Source organism: Hemibagrus wyckioides, linkage group LG25, assembly GCF_019097595.1.
Source record: "Hemibagrus wyckioides isolate EC202008001 linkage group LG25, SWU_Hwy_1.0, whole genome shotgun sequence".
Classification (NCBI taxonomy): Eukaryota; Metazoa; Chordata; class Actinopteri; order Siluriformes; family Bagridae; genus Hemibagrus; species Hemibagrus wyckioides.
This window is the reverse complement of record NC_080734.1, coordinates 10,941,133-10,958,529: the sequence shown is the minus strand read 5'-3', so window position 1 is coordinate 10,958,529 and position 17,397 is coordinate 10,941,133. Positions and strand designations below refer to the sequence as shown.

At 38.4% G+C, this 17,397-nt stretch overlaps 1 long non-coding RNA gene across 1 annotated transcript in view; it reads left to right on the top strand.

Annotated features, from left to right (window-relative positions):
* LOC131345700 (uncharacterized) overlaps window positions 1-17,397 on the top strand; it is a 47,704-nt gene that overhangs the window by 1,261 nt on the left and 29,046 nt on the right. The window contains exons 2-3 of the long non-coding RNA XR_009203519.1: window positions 1,193-1,355; window positions 1,531-1,615. This is a non-coding gene — a long non-coding RNA (uncharacterized LOC131345700). The remainder of the gene's footprint in view (window positions 1-1,192; window positions 1,356-1,530; window positions 1,616-17,397) is intronic.

The window sequence follows — 17,397 nt, the reverse complement described above, 5'->3', positions numbered from 1 at the left end:
GGGTTCTGTTCCTACCTAGTGTGGAGTTTGCATGTTCTCCATGTGCTTTAGGGGTTTCCTCTGGGTACTCTGGTTTCCTCCCATTGGCTTAAGACATGTGTTGTAGGCTAACTGGCATCTCTAAATTATCTTTAGTGTGTGATTGTGCACTGTGATGGACTGGAAACATGTCCAGTGTGTCCCCCGCCTTGTCTCCTGAGTCCCCTGGATAGTCTCTGAGCTCCACATGACCCTATGTAGGATAATCGGTTCAGAAAAAGTGGATGACATCCACTTGCATCCCACTTATATCAGTCATGTTTGCACATTTTGTACCACATACTACATATAACATTATATTCAAACAAATGTTTAGCCAAAACCCCTAGTAAGTTTATTACTCCCCAGCAAAGGCATTTCATCCCATAACGTCCACTGTGTAAAAGTAAAACTGCATCTGCACTGTGTTTCTAATAGTTTTCCTTTATGAGAGTTAGTACTATTTCACTGCGTGCTGCTTAGCCGTGGAAAGAGATGCTGTGAGTGTAATGGCTTTAATATGTTTTTTCGCTCAGCCTGATGATGAGATGTAGTTATCCACCACTGTGCAAGACCTTATGGCAAGGTTGTGCAAGAGCCATCCATCCTCTACCTGTTCAGTTTACAGCTGGAAGTGGAAGATACTTTAAAACTCCAGCTTTCTTTGTGTTTCTGATTGTCTAGAAACAAATGGTCATACAGCATCATATTAGAATTGGCAGTTCACATAATTTATCAGTACTGTAGCTTGTCACTCTCTTGGTACATGTGGCATAAGTAAGAAATCTAAAATTAATTGGTTATGGAAACTATTTTTTAAATAATTATGTTGAAGATAAAAAAGCTCTTTAGCAGTTTCATGTGTATTATGTGTGTATTAAGTTTAATGTGTATTATGGTCACTATGGTTATTTATATGTTATTTCATTAGAAAGTAAAAAAAATATTAATATATATTCTATTTTATATATAATAAATTACAAAACCTATATATACAATCTGTATAATATGCAATATATTTGTACAATATATATGAACAATCATCAGTGCTTTATTTAATGCCATATTTATTGTATGGATCCTATTTTGTGGCTAAATTCCTGGAAAATGGAAAGTTACGTATATTTAAAAAAAAAAGTACCTTCTGACGTAAGATTCTTTTTTTCTTTTCCAGACAGTATTTACAGTGCATTTGAACTCATCCCTTCCTGAAGTGTTGAATTAGTAAGCTGTCAGAGGCTTACTCACAAATTGCTCTTTGTCCTCGAAAATTGAAGTTCTCTCTCCTCCGCAAGCCTCTTCAGAGCACTCCACCCTTAGGGCAGGCTAATTTAAAGGTAAGTAGAGGATGTCATCAATTTTGAACAAATAAGACAATGGCGTGGAGGGCGCAGGCAGTGGGAGGAAGCTGTGGAGATGGGTAGAAAAAGAAAAATACAAAGATAATGATCACAGCTTGTAGATAAAAGAAGCTATTATTTCACCCCAGTTCATCTCATGTTGACATTCCAGTTAATTACCTGGTGCCTGGAGAGAGGAAGGAGCTTGAACAGGAGCACACCAAACATGCAGCACACTCCTTCAGAGCAACCTGCAGGTAACTCTATCCACAACTCCGAGTTTATCAGATGCACCTCTCAGCATCCATCCAGAGAATTCACACTTCTTCAGTTTACTGAACACACACGCAAACGTTCGTGCAATTGAATGTGACAGTGGAATATAGTGGAATAAATCAGAATTTTAAACAGGTCCCACAAGCCTCCCCACTTCAGCTCTACATCAAGGTTAACGCAATGATGTTAATTGCATCTGTTAATTGCATCAAATATTCTCTCTAGCTGTGTTTGGATTTGGACGTGGGCGTGGTTTTAATCAGATGTTGCTCAGAAGTTAGCCCTACCACAATATTCTTGGAAAAACATTGAAAATGAAACAGGGCTTCACGGAAACAAAATGATATTTTTTCTTTCTTTATTAAGAACAAGTATCAATTTGCAAAACATTGCCTTTATTCAACCCCTGTACAGTTCTCCAACCTCAGCTACTTCACCATGCTGCCCTCTCTAAGAGATCTTCTTTTTAATATTTATTTTAGAATGATCAGAACGATTCACCAGACATGTTTTGAATCTGTTATGAAGCTGGGACACACTTATAGTTCTGCTGCTAGTCTAAAGTTTTCGATACAATTACCTTTTAATGCAGGTGTGAAAGAATATTTTCCTTTAATAACAATGCAGAAGACCAAAAATGTCTACAGTAAATGTATGAGTTATTATATTTATATACATTTTAAACAAATTAGCTAATTTTCATTAATATTTTATTATTATTATTATTATTATTATTATTATTTTTTAATGTATTTATTTATTTATTTATTTTTATTAATCAGAGATATGTTGCCCAGGGCACCACACCTGGTCTGCGTGAGCTATAGAGTGGTGGATTTGTTGAATTTTAGGCTAGTTTGTACAGTGCTGCCTATCTGTATCATGCTAATGAACTTTTCCTCAAACCCACATCACTATTGTTTAAAACCTCCCTCTTGCACAAGATTGCACAAAAAAATAGGTTCATTTGTTCCAGTTAAGAACAAATTCTCTGTTCAGTCAAAAAGAATTAATACTCAGTTACGTCTCTAAGAAGTAGAAACTATGATACTGTCAGAATTGTGGCGCTGACATTTCTAGATAAGGAGAGAAGTGTGTGATTTCCCCGAGAAGTGTGTGAAATCCTGCTTTGGACCCTATCTGCAATATTTTGTAAGAAATTCTTTTAATATAGATACAGACAGACAGACAGACAGACAGACAGACAGACAGACAGACAGATAGATAGATAGATAGATAGATAGATAGATAGATAGATAGATAGATAGATAGATAGATAGATAGATAGATAGATAGATAGATAGATAGATAGATAGATAGATAGATAGATAGATAGATAGATATGAGTAGATGCAAAAAAAGAGGCACCAGCAGGACTTTCCTTCCCCCAACTGCAGGGACTGGCACTCCCATCGACTGGCTCTAATGAGCCTGAATTGAACCTGATGAACCAGACTGAGGCTCAGTGTTGAGAGCAAGGGGAGGGGGAGGGGGAGGGGAAGGAGGGAAGCATGAGCTTGAGATCTGATTACCATGTTTTTTTCATAAGGATACTGACATATTACTGACATATTACAATTATGCAAAAGATGTTATGGCGTTATGTGCCATTCATTAACGCTATTCTGTACTGCTTTAGCCATTTTGTTTGTATAGACGTCGGTCATTTTAAGATAGCATAATTATACTGGATTATATTATTAATATTCATGCAGTATATTTATATATATATTGTTGAGCTGGTACTTGAATTCTAAGTCAGTATTGATCAAATTGAAGGTAACCATTCTACAGCTCTGATGGATTCTTCTTCTTTATCTGGACAGTTTATAACCATAATCCAGCTTCAACGACTTAATCTTTATAATTAACATGTGACCTTTGTCCAAGATTTATTTTGCAATGAAATTCTGAGGGCTTTTTTTTTTTAAACATTTGTTTAAACATCTCTCACCATTTTTTTTCTCTCTAGATAGGCCAGGCGCTCTCCAATTATATTAATTAAAATCTTAATTAAAAGTTGACAGCACTTTAAAGCAATGTTAGAATTAGAACTAGAAATCTTCTTCTTCTTTTTTACCAGCTCTCACACTTCAGGGCAAATTCTTTGCAGTTTAGGTATGATAGATTTGTATGAAATGTTATGAACTGTAATATATGTTAAGGTTGAGTTTTGTAGGCAATACATTTGTATGAAATCAAGTCAAATGCAAATATATAACCTTTGTTTAGTACAATTTGTTCATTTTTTAAAATTAGGTCAACAGAATAGCATTGATCAGGAGATACCCAGGCCATGCTCTGTGCATGTGATAATACTCTCTGTTCCCTGTCAATCACAGCAACACGAGCCAAACACATGCCTCTGTAATCATATATATGTGGAAGATGGCAGATAACTCTTTCCTCTGAGCTACACTTGCTTCATGTGTTTTAGAGGAAACATATGCTAACTTTCACTCTTGTTGGTAGCTGTGGTGTGATCTAGAGAGCTGATCGGTGCCTTTGTGCCTTCGTTATGAAAACTCAGAAATCTCAAGTTTCTTCATGCAGATCCACAGATATCTTAAGGTTGTTCATGCAGAACCTCAGAGATCTCAAGGTTCTTCATGCAGAGCCTCAGAGATCTCAAGGTTCTTCATGCAGAGCCTCAGAGATCTCAAGGTTCTTTATGCAGAGCCTCAGAGATCTCAAGTTTCTTCACACAGAGACTCAGAGATCTCAAGGTTCTTTATGCAGATCCTCAGAGATCTCAAGGTTCTTTATGCAGAGCCTCAGAGATCTCAAGTGTCTTCATGCAGAGCCTCAGAGATCTCAAGTCTCTTCACACAGAGCCTCAGAGATCTCAAGGTTATTCTTTCAGATCCTCAGAGATCTCAAGGTTCTTCATGCAGAGCCTCAGAGATCTCAAGGTTCTTCATGCAGAGCCTCAGAGATCTCAAGGTTCTTTATGCAGAGCCTCAGAGATCTCAAGTTTCTTCACACAGAGACTCAGAGATCTCAAGGTTCTTTATGCAGATCCTCAGAGATCTCAAGGTTCTTTATGCAGAGCCTCAGATATCTCAAGTGTCTTCATGCAGAGCCTCAGAGATCTCAAGTCTCTTCACACAGAGCCTCAGAGATCTCAAGGTTATTCTTGCAGATCCTCAGGGATCTCAAGATTCTTCATGCAGATCCTCAGAGATCTCAAGATTCTTCACACAGAGTCTCAGAGATCTCAAGGTTCTTCATGCAGATCCTCAGAGATCTCAAGGTTCTTCCTGCAGAACACAGCAGAGTTTTGTGGAACTGGTTATATACAGCTTGTGAAGCTTTAAATTGTTGATTGTCCTAAACTGAATAAAAACAATCCAAAGCAGAACATTTGAAAAAACAAAAAAAAACAAAACAAAAAACAACAACCCACAAATGTCTTAAGAAGTCACGCAATCAAATTCTTTCCTAGTTCTCCTGCAGTTGTAATGGTATAACAGGCCATCAGGAAAAGCTGATAAACTGAAATGGAATATTGGTTTGCTAGTTCAAGGCTGTAAAATATGCACATATAGACCACTATTTTCCAGCTCTCCATATCAGAGTGTCTTTTAAGTGTCTCCTCCCAATTTTCCCCAAATGTCAGTCATTCTCTCCTTTTGTGTTATCTCCAAATGGCATTTAAATGGAGAAAGTACATTTTACCGGTGTCCGCTGTTATTTATGTTGCATAGTTAGAAGTAGACCTCTCTCTGTAATACATACTGAGCTTCAGAACATTTCCTCTTCTGTAACCCTCCATAATTTGCTGGTGAAGCTTATCCTGAAGCAGGGTGGGGGTAGCGAGGGGTGGGGGGTGGAGCTAGCGACTTCCTTTCCACGTTATTCCTACGGTTTGCATGTCATAAAGTGAACCATAGCAAGCCTGTAATCCAATTTCCTGTTTCCTGATCTCCAAAAGAATATATTTTTAACCTTCCTGTGCAGCACATGTTTTTAGGCGAAGAGGAGATTTTTGTCATCGGGACTATTTCAGAGAATTCAAAGAATACAGTCTGTGGTTGTTTAACATCAGAACGAAGAAACATGCAAAGAACATGCGTCCATGCTCTGGGCAGTCAAAACATGTCGCCTATTTATTTCTTTAACATATCCAAGTGTGAGGCATAGCAAGCTGCTTTGTTTGATTTCTTTTTGAAAATTAAAAAAAGAAAAGATACATACATCCTTATTTTTCCACAGGCCAGTTCAACCAAATCACCCAATGATTTTGAGTCCCAGTGCTCTCTGAGCCATTTCCTCAGCTAGACTAGTAGCATTACCTCACAGCCATTGACATGAAGCATAGACCTAAATGATGGATGGCAGCCATTACACGACAAAACCCCTCCACCCTGTCTGTAGTGGCAAGGAGGCAGGGATTAATCTTACCCATTACAGAAAGGCTCTTATTAGAAGTACAGAGGAACCTAAAGAAATTGAAACCTCCAGGAGAGTCTAGGTGACACAAGCTTCAGCCTAAAGCATCATTTGTGGAGCACTTCATTCTCTGGTGTTTGTTCTTTGAAAAGCTGCCTAGAGAAATGACCCAAAAGAAAATAAGCCACTTCAGCATTGTAGAATGTTTCGGAATGATATTGAAAAAGTAATATGGATAGTGTCGCATAGAATTTATAAATACCCTAAAGTCATGCTGGTTTGCTTAGGTTTAGTTTTACTGGGTGATTTCCGGGCTAGTGATTGTATTTGAAAATTCATCTGTAATGTTAAAAAATAACATTCTTACAATCATTTCAATATATTTGGCAATGACCCTTAATCATCGAAGTTAATCATAGATGTAAGCAGATATTTGATCACACAGAATAACGTACAAACAATCCTGTATCTAACTCATGGATTGCCGTATGACATGCAGAGATTTTAGTGCAGTTGATGAGTTGGCTTCAGCTCTGTGAACACCACCTCCCCCATACTAGTCCCTTCTTAAACGTTATTTGCATATGACAATCCCCAGTTTTCCCTTACAGTGGATATAAAAAGTCTACACACTTCGCAGGTTTTTATGAGGTACAGAATGTGATAAATAAAGCAACCAATAAAATTCAAGTGAAAAAATAGAAATGTTTTAGGTGGAAAAAAAAAGAAGGTAGGAGAAATCTCGTGTAACAATAATCTGGTTACACGAATGTGCACACCTCTGAAATATTACTTTATTAATGCACATGTTTCCTTGTAATACAGCACTCAGTCTTCTTGAATAAGAGTCTACCAACTTAGCACATCTTGATCTGGTGAATTTTGCTGCACTCATCCCTACAGAAGTACTCAAAATCTATGAATTTGCCAAAGGATCTCTGGTGCCCAGCCCTCTTCAGATCATTCCACAGGTTTCCAATAGGATTTAGATCTGGACTCTGATTGGACCAATCTAAAACTCTCCTGAAGCCATTCCTTTGTTGACTTGGATTTTTGCTTGGCTTTGTTATCGTACTGGAAGATCTCATTTTTCTTCATCTACAGCTGTCTAACTGTCTACGGCCTGCAGGTTTTGTGCTAAAATAGATAGGTATTTGGAATTATCCATGATTTCTGCTATCTTGACTAGAGCGCTAGTTCCATTTGAAGAGAAACAGCCTCATAGCATGATACTACCACCACCATGCTTCACAGTGGCTATGCTGTTCTTTGGGTGATAAGCTATCTTATTTTTGTTTTGCACCAAAAATATCTTAGAATTTGGCTCAAAACCTTCTACTTTTTCAGTATAAACTGAGCATATCATTTGTTCCTCATGGTTTGGGGTGATTTAGGATTACTCTGATGTGTTTTTCCATATGAAAGGGCTTTCGTATAACCCTCCTACCCCATAGCCGATAAATATGAAGAGTATGAGAGATTGGTGTGACATGCAGTGAGGGGCCAGTACTTACCAGATATTCCTGCAGCTCCTTTAATGTTGTTGTAGGTCCCTTGACAGCCTCTCTGATAAGTTTCCTTTTTGTTCTTTCATTAATTTTGGAGGGACGTCCTGCTCTTGATAATGTCACTGAGGTGCCCAATTTTTTACACTTGCTGATAAAAAGGTCTACACACTTGTGCAATGGGGTTATTGTAAGATTATTCTTTTTCTTTTTTCCAGCTAAACCGTATTAGTCTATTTGTTTTTTTTCCCCACTTGGCTCTTGTTGGTTGCTATATCACTTTAAAGGTAATAAATAAGAGCTGAGATGATTTATCTTGATTTAATCTTTTTCATCCCAGACACCTAGGCTGTGTATGTGGGAACGAGGAAAACATTCATCAGGATATCCAGGATCTTAAGTCAAATCAAGAAGCGTTTATTGTCATTCCAACCATATATAGCTGATGCAGTACATAGTGAAATGAAACAATGTTCCTCCAGGACCCTGGTGCTACATAAAGACACAGAGCTACATAAAACGGTACAGAACTAAGGGCTAAAAAGTAAAGGAAGTAAATCTGAGCAAGATCTGAAAGATTTCTCTAATATCTGAGGAACAAAGTAAACAGGGGGAAAATGAATTTCAGTGAAGTTGCATAAGATGTACTATTGTCTGATGTTGCTGCAACTGAAAAGACAGATTTTTATAAAGCTGTTTAGGTCACAGTCATGTAGAAACATCTTGTATAGTTGCATCATCACTATTTATAGCATGGTTTCTTTTCACTTTAGTGCGTATATAGGTCAGAATTAATTCAAGCTTCATATATAAATGCATGTGAGTCAGGTTTCCAGCCTGAACAAATGAGCAAATTTGCTATAAACAAAACAAGAAAAAGAAGTGACACACTGAATAACAGCTTATTAAAATAAATAACACTGTACTGGGAATGCTTTATTGTTTATTTGAAATGATATAATAACCTTAAAAATGTGTAATGCTCTCTAAGCACCTTTGAGTATTTATTCTGCCCTAAGACTCGGAATCCAGGGCAGCTCTTCATGGTGCCTCTTGTACACAAATGCACCTAATACTCAACTAAAGGACTAATGAGCTGATAAAGATCCACATCTGAGCCTGGGATTTGCACGCAAAACCCTATTATCTATATTGCAGTGCAAGGTTCCTGTGTGTGCAGTTGTTCAGTGATGATCAACATTATTTTTCTCAGATTCAGAGTTGTGCATAAAGAGTGCTATAGACAATAAAAGTCTTATGCTGCATTTGTACACTTCTACCCATACAGAAAATTGTACTATAAATTACTGACATTTTTAATTTATAAATGCTTGACATTTTTATAATTATCAAATAGTCTACTGTACTTGCTATACTAGTGGTTTTGATTATTTTACTGCAAATTATGCATTTATTAAAGTATAATTTGCTCATATATACACACACCCATGAACTGGATCCTGCTGATGGATCTGATGAATAATGGAAGTGTTGGTGGAATTTATTTTATGATCAGATTTTACAATATTGAGACTAGAAATCACAAAGTTATTCATAAACTAACATTTCTTTTCCATTTGCATTTGCCAGACAGTTTTATCCAGAGTGATTTACCGAAGTGCTTTGAAGTCTCTATTAATGAATATGTGATAACTGATGTAGGGACATGCACTAAGAATACCATCAGTCTAAAACTCTGCTAGGAGAAATATAGTAAGAAAAGCACATAGATAAGTTGTGTTTTTAAGTGCTAGTTTTAGTACTTCAGGAAGAGGTAGGTCTTTAGACGTCGTTTGAAGACAGCCAGTGTCTTAGCTGTTTGGACAGCTAGGGGCAGTTCATTCCACCACCTAGGTGTCAGAACAGAGAAGAGTCTTGATGCATGTCTTTCTTGTACCACGAGAAATGGTCGGATCAGTCGGGCAGTGCTGGAGGATCGGAGGGAGCGTGGTGCAGTGTGGGGTGTGACAAGTTCTTTGAGGTAAGTAGGTGCTGTTCCATTTTTGGCTTTATAGGCAAGTCAGCGTGTTAAATCTGATGCAGACGGCTACCGGAAGCCAGTGGAGGGAGCGTAGCAGTGGGGTGGGGTGGTCGGTTGACATGCTAACAGTTAACAGTAAGGAGCTGTGATATTCTGAAAACAATTTGCTAATGAAGCATTGTTAGCTGAATTTAGCACAAAAAAATGCAAGCACATTTATGAAAGAGTGTACTTTCATGGCAAATACACAGCACTGATGTTCATTTCAGACATTCGCACAACACAAGTCTTTGCAAGTTGAGCTTAAAGTCTAAAATCTCACTAAACCCCAGACTCTGAATTAGTGGCGAACTGAAACGTCTTAAACTGCACAAAATGTTCACATATGTATTGCATGAAATGGCCTAAAAAGTAATAATAGTAAGAAAATACACCCAGGACATGTGAATTGTTGCTACATTTGAAATGTCCAAACATGTGCTTTCTTGCAAGAAAGATGTAATGATTCATAGCAGATTAATAGTGGAAAAGAACAAGAACAAGGAATGAGTATTCATAATAATTTACCCAGACTATTTGTGCTGGCTTGTTTTCAATTTTCATGCACAGAGGGAAGGGAAGGTGGGTGTGGGGGGGTTTGCTTGATAAGAGGCAGTGCCCACTGCTGTTAGATTGATGGTTGAGTCGGAGCGGTTGACAAATCCATGTTAAACCAGCAGCATTACATCTGCACGAATGGGTTGAGAGAGGTTTTAGGGGAGGTACAATGTACAGTACATCATCTTATCGACCAGTCTATTAGAGACGATTAATTCCCTCGGACAGTCCTGTTAAATTATTACACAGGAGATTAGGGAAGGTGGATAGTGAAGGAGCTGATGGTTAAAGACAACACCGGTGACTTCTGTATGAACCTGTGTTTTGTGTTTTCTTAGCTGAAATAATATCAGGGCTTATTTGACGCTGACACTTTGTCTCTGATTCCTTACTAGACTGATATTTTTTGCAATAAATAATAAACGAGGTCACAGAGTGTGTGGCTGTAAGAGTGTTTGACTCCTTTATACACATACTGTACATGCGTTTTGAATGAAACTCAGATTCTCGCTAAGAAGAGGCAGCTAGGAAGCAGGATTTGACCTGCTTAATTGGAATTAAAGCATGCTGCCTTTTAAATGGGCTGTTAAAGCCAGTTGACCCCTCGGGGTCTGGGTGTTAGAAAGCTATTACAAAAAAATAACTCTCTTTCGCATAATAATGAGGAGACAGTTGAGGGGACAGAAACTGCAATCTCTTTGCATTGCTCCAAACCACCTGTTACTGTTTATAAAGATAATTAAAAGCATGCATTTGAAGATAAAAGACAAGAGTTTTCTCTCTGTTCACATTTTGTAGCTTGTAGGTCAGATGAGAAAAGGATTAAATAACAAGCCTGGGTTTCTTATGCCTGACACGTATTATCAGAAATAAAAAATAATAATGAAATGAGGTTTTAATCAGTGTGAAATTTTTTGTTTGTAGACTCCTATGTTTCATGAGGGGGTGGCAAGTGGGGGTGTGTGTGTAAGGGTCGTCCAATTTTCCTGTTAGAATGCCACCCTGTGCCATAAAAATCATTAAAACGTGTCAAGTCATGTTGGGCACCAACGTGCTTTAGCCTGTGGCATGCCACACAGAGGCAGGGTAAAATTACCCACACGAGCTAAGCACGGGAATGTGTCTGCTAAAGACTCCATGAGAGACACAAAATTCTGCAACTGTCTGAGATTCTCAGCTGTATCTCTACCACTCGTGGAATGTGTTCTGGTCCATAAATGATCCACCCATCTCTTCATGAGCTGGTCTCGGAGCAGTAACTAGTTTGGGAAAAAAAAAATCCGTAAACAAGAGACGCCCAAGCAGAAGCACAAGTTATTTCTGGGTGGGCTGGACACAATGCGGAATATCTACCATGGTGGAAACATAACATGCTTGGAAGTGTCTGAGAATTTTCCATAAACAACATACCTACAAAATGTAAGTAATGAACCTTGGATGAACTCCTGCATTATAATATTGAATTAATGCACTTGGTACAGATATGTAAATATTATGTGGCCCTCAATGTAAAACTTGTCTGAAACTTAAACTAGGCAGACAAAGCATGTCTCCTATGGTTCCTTCCATTTTAAAGAAAACACACACACACACACACACACACGTCTTTCTGAAAGCTTCCAGCTGCTGATATGTATTGAATATCCCCCTATTCCTCAAGTGGAATGCATTCCAGTTGTTGTGCCCCCTCTGAGCTAAACCCCTGCCATTTTGTTTTTCCATCCTCGGCTGGAAGGATGTGGGTGACAATTTATAGAGCATGTCCAATTGCTTTGTGTGTGTGCCAGCGTGGGGCTAGGTGTAACAAGTGTGCTGGTACAGTAGGTACATGGCTGGGGAATGCAGGGGGCTCTGCTCTCAGTGGGGGCCAAATCCAGCTGAGTTGGAGAAGAAAAAAAAAAGAAGCAGGAAATCAAGATCCCCATCAAAGAGTTTTTTTATATGTGCTGGAGTACTCTAATGACTGAAAGGTGTCTGGGCAGTGCCGTGTTTCGAGACAGGATGAAGGAGGCAGTGAAACAGAAGACATGTCAGCTGCATGAGCTGTATCCATTGCCAGCTTGTCTGCTCCACATGCACATTATATTTGTTTCAAGGTGCATAACAGACGCATTTTAGTCACACTCTGTTTTTGCTTTAAAAGATCTAAGATAATGAAGACGTGAGGAAGAGAAGAAAATAGCCCTAGAAAAAAGGCTTACATTAAGCAGCCTTTGGAATTAGGAACAGCTATTTTTTTTTTTTGCTCAGTAGTAGTGAATGGGGCTTAGGGCAGCTGTTGGAGGCCCTGATCTGCTCCCATGCTGGCTGGCTGTTTGAAGAGGTTCTGCTGCTTTACACTCAGTGTTTGCTGCCATTGTGCTTGGATTGCAGTCCTCAAGCTCCATCATGGATAGATGAGGGCTACAGCTGTATAGAGCTATAGGTTAATGACAGGGCAGTGGAGTTTTCTTGTGGAAATTCTCCTGGTCCTAGGATTTTATTTTACTAAATACCAAATGAAGAGGGCTAGCTAGAAAGAATCCATGCTGGTCCTTGTTACACTCTTAAACATTTGTAAATCTCCTTCCCTAAGCAATGACCCTACACTAAATTGGGCCCTTGGGGGAAAATGCAGGACACAAAAAGCAGGTAAAGAAGGTCCTGCAATTCTACTACAGAGCGGTGCAATGTTGCAGGGGAGGCAGCAAATCATATCAACTTCTCTTTGCAGCCTCAGAGTGTTTGAGAGTATTAAAAATTCTCTTCAATTAAAAAATGTCTTCTGTCATGCATATTTTGCTAGGCACGATGAAATACTTGGAGAAGCGTTCACTTCCATTAACCAGAAATTGGAAGGAGGCTTCATTAAACTCTAGTTTTTGCTAGTGTATTTTTTTTAAGTAAACAAAAAAGATATTGAAGCGTGTAGTCTTCAATATTACTGTTACACTGTTTGGGAATGAGCTGTTCTTTGCCTGTGGTTCATCAAATGACAATCCAAAGAATTCAAATGTGTAAACCTCTACTCATCTACAATTAACATGCAAGACACTCTCACACTGCACTGAATTATTAACTGAACGATATTTGAATCTACAAAATGCAAACATGAATAAGAAATTACATTTTCCTGCCTGAGTGGGTGTTGAGAAATGCAATGTTCATTTCAGTTACCAATTTTACCTCTGTAACACTGAAATGCGTTAGTTGGTCCAACTCTAGAAGACGTTGAAATAATTATCTAACCTCAAGCAAACTGGAAAAAAGGAGTATAGAAGAAAAGAAAGAAAAAAAAGTGAAGTAACATACAGACTGATGTAAGAGATTTAGCAGCAACAAGCAGAATGAAGTTTAGTCTGCCTACACAAACCTCAAAAGAATTTAAAGTTTCCAATTGACAAGGCTGTTAAAAATGCCAGGATTGGTCAGTGCGTGTCTCATTAACTTTGTAGGGTCCACTGCAATGGTGTGCTCATTCCTCCTGCATAAGTAGCATTTGGATGCAAACATTTAAGCCTTATTGACCCTTTAGAAAACAAGAGTTAGAGGTGGGAGGCATCTATTCTGCTCGATCCTGCTAATCTGAACTTCAGCGCAAGAGAGACAGAGCAAGCACCGTCGAGAATAATAGGCCTATTGATTTCTGCTGTGCCCCAATGTGCCTCTTTTTAACTTCCCTCCTTTGCCATAGAATATATCTGGATCACAATACAAACCCACTGCAAACCTGAGGCACTGTTACACATCCATGTCTGAAGGGAGGGCCCGGTACGGTGCAACGAACACTGGTGAACCACCGAGCGAAACCTGGAGAGAAAGCAAACATGTTTAGACTCTATTTTAGGTAGGACTAACTGGGTGGATTGGCGTTATGGATTGAATCTAACCTTGTTGCTCTACAGTAACCCAAATGAACATGGTGAGAAGATTTCCTAGAGAGAATTGACTGGAAAAAGTGTGTGGGTGTAGTTCCCAAGCAGACGAGCAACACATATTGTTCTATACAGTGCTCTATGCCAAGTGTAGTGTTGGCCAAGAATGGAGTCAGTCCTATAAAACTGTATAAAGTTTCAAATCATTTCCTCCACCGCCACAAGCTTCCCAACTTAGCTTGTAGGAAACATGCTCCTTGGAACAGTCTTAAGGTTAATAATACATGCGAAGGAGTGAGCACAAAGCCAGTGATGCCACACTTGAGCAGGTGATTTGAGGTGAAAGTGAACGTACAACATCATGCCAGAGCTCCTGTCAGTTAGAAGGGAGGAAAAGACGTTTATATATCCATTTATAGCTCACCTCATGCACCCTTCTCCTTGCATTTCTCTTTGACTGGGCTGTTGTCGGACAACATTAAATCAGGTAGACAACCGAGACAATTTCATTATGTGTTTAGATGAAGGTGGCAGACAAGTGTGAGAGGAGTAGATGAGATCTACTTGCTGCTATGCAAATGAAGCCTGGAGATGCCTCAGCAGGGGGGCACCACAGTAGAGTGCTTGGAGATATGGTGGGGAAAATGAATTTTCTGGCATTTGGAGAAATGAAACATTTCTTTGTAATGTGTGGACACTGGGCTACAGCTTTGTGTATGTGTGTGTGTGTCTGTGTGTGTGTGTGTGTAACCGAAGATTAGATGCAACCAAACTGATGAGAGAAATTTCAGTGTTGGAATTCTGATCATCATAAACCTATTTCATGCGTTAAATTGTAGGACTGTGTCATTTCTTGCCATTAGTGTTTTTCTGAGCAGGTGCTTTAGGAAAGCATTAAGGAGTACTCCTCAGTGGTGTGTATATATGCTCATCGCTTATTTTGATCTTTCTCTGTACTAAGGAACAGTATACTGAGGGCAGTTGTTGGAGCAGCCAATAAAGATCTATGTGAAACAGATATTTTTCATAGCACAATTAATTCTTTAATAAAAGGCATTTGTCATTTTAGCTTTAATTCTGTATAATTTCTGCTTTCAGAGATGAGATATTTTCTGAATAGGAAGACACTGTTAATTGTTAAATTAAACTAAACATCACTGTGTACTGATGAAGGGATAGAAAGTTTAACCAGAATTACATCTGGTTGCATAAACAAGAACATCGTTTCCATCCTTATCAGTGAAATATAATAGTTGTAGTTAAAATTTTTGTTTTGGAAAAAAATATGATGAACCTCCTGATATCCTTGTATTTACTAATCACACATTTAAAACAAGAAGGTTAAAAACATGTATTCCTTTAAAAGTGACTTTTAAATACCTCACCATAACAGGGCTTTACTGCTGTCTGGTGTCTCTATTAAACCTTGTCCCATAAAAGTCCTCAGATTGACTAGTGAATACATAATGAGCAGATCCTGTGTGGATTATTGGAGTAACCTTTCTCCTCTAGTATTTTAATACAGTTTCCCTAAATTGCACTTTGAACGTATGATTCAGGCATGACAAACTCACATGTGGAAAAGGTCATACACATGGAACAGCTTTCTCCTTCACATCCACCACACAGAAAGAACAGCAGCAGCCATGTGGAAGACCCTTCTGTATACCATAGAACAAACTATACACTAAAAGATACAAACATTTGTTCAACAGCTTTCCAAGTTTTTTTTCCCAGTCCCCCCATTCATTTTCCTCTCCTCCATGTTACAGACCCCTGGCCGCTCCCTCGGATCACTATAATCGGACCCTAATTTCCTGAGTGGGAATCATCTGGGGTGAATTAATGGACTCTGTTCTTGCAGTGCAATGAGACTTTCAAATAGGAACCAAATGCGAATGGCCAAAAAGTCATGACCACCTGATAAGATCAGAACACAGAATAACAGAAGCCCAGCAACATGAACACCAGGAGCCACCACATTATTGTACAACTGTGTGTTTAACTAACATAGATAATGTAGTTGGCCAAGAACAATTCCTGCATGTAAAGAATAAATAGCTAGATGATTTCTTCATGTTTTCTGAAACACCCTTAGAACGTCTGTTTACTGTACGTTTTCTAAACTAAATTTTGACAAATTTTTAACAGCTGCTTCTTTGTAGAAAAGCTTGCATGGGAATGTGATTGCTCTGTGCTATGGATATTGCTTTGCTGTTCTTGATTCCATTGATAATATGCCAATTCCAGTTTATTTTGGCTGCTTGCATTTGAACCACTTCCAGTCTGGCTACAATAGGTCGTCCCCTCCAGCCAGGGGTTTTGTCTTTCCAAAATTAGCATAGGATGAAAAGACTATAATGAGCACACAGCAAGAAAGTCCTTATCTCAGGAAATGAAATAATCACAGATTTTTAAATCAGATAAATTTAGAGCAACATTTGGCCTGCTGATCTACCCAACATATGGGTGACTTTCTGTTGTTTTTAATCTCCCTGAGGAAACAACAAAGTCTATCAGTCTTCCTAAAAAACATAGCAGGAGCAGGTCACCCTAATCTACCCCCCTAAAATACTTTTGTACAATTAAATAACTCAAATTATGTAACTAATGAATCCAAAATCTATCATGCTTCAATGCTTTTTGCCCCCAAAGCATTGAAGCAATGGAATCTTTGTATGAGGAAAAAAAAACAGACAGGTAGTTTATCTTTCTCCACAGTGATCCTGTGGAAGAGAAAACGTAAAGGCAATCATGTTGTTGAGCAAGGGTCTGTTCAGCTGGCAGGCTTTGCATTTTTCATAAAACATACAAGGTTCCTTTGGGAAATATTTGGCTAGTGAATGTCTCTCAGTACATTATTAAGCTGTGTTATTGTAAAAACTTCACTGTGGCTTCACAACAGGGATCAGTCTGTACCACTGCTTGTCACTGGGGTGGTAGCCACAAGAGTACAGATTTTGTACCTTTTTTTTCCTTCAGAAAGTGAGTGTAGGGAATCTTATCTATTAATACTCAGATGAGTACCTTAGACAAGCTTTTTAGTCAGAGAAGACACTTAATCGTTTTTTTTTAGAGTTTGGGATGATTTCATTTTACTCGTCCAAATAAAACTGCTTTAAGTTATATGACTGAGACATCTTTCGTCATAGCTGTGCTCTATAGATACCCAAAGATCTATTCAAAAGATGAAGAAGGTGAAGAGGAACAATACATGGGATTTTAGTAATCGGATTTTAAATATATAAATAAATACTGTAGATACTTGCAGATATAATGGTACTCTAATTCATTACTCAAATAGAAATGCAAACATTCTCTAAATAAATACTCTGTGCAATGTTTTCTCTCAAATTGAAGTAGGAAAGTATAATCTGCAAGAAAGACTTGACAATGACAAGGCTTCAAATCACACAATGATTTTGTTTATCGAA